This window comes from Fukomys damarensis, unplaced genomic scaffold (assembly GCF_012274545.1).
Source record: "Fukomys damarensis isolate Sample0158 unplaced genomic scaffold, DMR_v1.0_HiC HiC_scaffold_33, whole genome shotgun sequence".
NCBI lineage: Eukaryota > Metazoa > Chordata > Mammalia > Rodentia > Bathyergidae > Fukomys > Fukomys damarensis.
Window position 1 is genome coordinate 23,490,297 of NW_022900945.1, and position 2,612 is coordinate 23,492,908.

Genomic DNA, 2,612 nt, shown 5'->3' on the forward strand with positions numbered 1-2,612 from the left:
TTCATTAGTAATTAGTCCTTTTCCTATTTGAGGGTATCAGCAATCATTTAGTCAAGTTAGAAACTTCTGAGTTATTCTAAACACTTTATTTTTCTATATCATCCACATAAATATACAGTGGACCCTTGAATTATCACCGGCCTTACATACAGACAATGGGTTTTGTGTGTTTTCTCTGTGCCTACAATTTGAAATAATATTTCATTAGTAATTAGTCCTTTTCCTATTTGAGGGTATCAGCAATCATTTAGTCAAGTTAGAAACTTCTGAGTTATTCTAAACACTTTATTTTTCTATATCATCCACATAAATATACAGTGGACCCTTGAATTATCACCGGCCTTACATACAGACAATGGGTTATGACTGGAATTTAAATTTTAACTTATGCACAGTCTTCGGTTATGACCCAAATACCAGCTGCTTGTGTTTCCAGATGGTCTCAGATTTAACCCTTAAAGAGTTCTGGAAGGATCATTGCACCATCCTTTCCTGTGTGGGGTTAATTGAGAAATCCTGAGCCAGCGTCTCTCTAGGAACACAGATCTGCCTGCATACAGGAGAGAATTTGAAGGCTGTGTGGAGGAGTGTGAGCCTTCAACTGACCAACTTGAGTTACAACCAGCCCCTGAGAATGAATTGAAATCATAAGTCAAGGATTTAATGTGTAATCAAGTCCTGTTTGGCCACAATATAACTTCTTTGTTTTAGGTCAACATGATCTGTCTCTAAATTGCAATAATCTTCTAAATGATTTTTAAAAATATAGTTTGAACCTCCATTAATATCTATTTGTTTATTAATTTAATCATGCAAATAATTACCAAATAGCTTCCATACTGTACTGGGTTCTGGGTATACCATAAATAATAAAGTAGAGGGGGTCCTTGACTTGGTGGGTTTCTAACTGAATTAGAAAGATGGGTATAAACCTGTATATGATTATGGAATCTAATCACTGCTACGAAGACAAAGAACAGAGAGGTATGAAAAACAATAACAGGGTTTAAGGGATCACATTATAGGCAAATGAATCTTTGGAAGATAATATCTTAAATCTTTCATTCACTCTTGATTGCCTAGAAGATTAAATCTTGGTGCTTTAAAATGCCTCACAAGAAGCCATATGTTTGTACCTTAGGACAGTGCTAAACTCATAGAAAGCTCAACAAATGTTAGTTGAATGAATTATAAAATTTAATGATGTTTTTAAAACAACCTTGAACTTACTGCCTTACTTCATAAAAGGAAAAGAATTGATTCCATCAGTTTTTGAGCCAGTCTGCATGTAGAACTTATATATATTGCATTGTAAACATTGCTAGATTTTTGATGGAACTATCAGAAATATCCTGTTAGTATAAAGTGTAAAGCATTGTTTTGTTTTGTTTTGTTTTTTTTCATGGCAGGAGAAGTCTATAGAAAGGGCAGTGAAAAACAGATTGACATTTGGTCATTATTTCTTATCAAGAGTGTTTTACTTGTAATGCTATTTGACAGCTATATTCTAGGTCTGACAGCATTGAACCAGTTTAATTCCCACTGAACTGCTCTAAATAGGCAGTATTGCAATCAGTTTAACAACCCCTGGAGGCAATGAAATCTCTCCTTTGAACGAATACTCAAGGGGATGAAATCTAAGATTTATAAAGGGCAGCAAGTATTCAAGAGAGGGGCAAAGTTTATGTGTGAGCCTGTAATTGATGTTTCTTTTGTTGGGAAAGAAAGCTTGAGGATGCTTTAAGAATTAATCTTTAACAAGTTCTAATTTGCACTAACAAGTGTGCTCAAGAGGAGTGAAAGAGATGCGTGATTCTGAGAGTTGTGCTTCCAGCCAACTAAGAAAATTTGGAGGGGTCAAAAAAGTATGAAAAAGAAACTTTAAAATTATACCAGATGACTTTAGCTGTGCCTCTTTGATGTCTGTGCCAGAGGGTCACCTTCACAATGATGGCATTGTGTAGGCTTTATGGTAGACTAAGTAGGTTTGTACTTGCTTAATGTGTATGCACTTGTATGAAGAAAATTTCAACCACATATATACAGTATTATCCTCATTCTAACCTAACCTGGCAGTTCTACTTTTGTTGGTAGTAATTTAGTTAAATGCAGTTTAAGCTGGGTTAAAGGTAGTCCTAGGTTTATAGCCTAATTCCTACCGTTAGTAGCTATGTATACTTGGAGTTACAGATTATTACGCTATTGTCCACAATTTTTCTTCTGTAAATTGGGCATGATAGTTCTTACTAACTCAGGAATTTTAAAAATAGAAGGTTTAAGAAAATTGCTTAACCCAGTGTGGGTCAGAGTAATATCTGACTTAATTGTGGTCTTACTATGTGCTAAGTAACTATGCTGTTAGCACAAGCTGCTTGCTCCTCACAGTCATATATAATGTAGGTACAATAGTGTGGTAGAAAGAGTACTATGGGTGGGGTGTTAGAAAAAATAGGTGGGGATGCATAATCAACTTGTTGCTTCTCAATCTTGGACCCAATTACTAGGGAGGTAACTATCCTTGTAAATGGATTCCCAGGAGCTATTGAAACTTTGAAATTCCTTGGTACATCAGAGTTTTTTTTTTTTTTTGTTACTGAGGATCACTTGGGTCC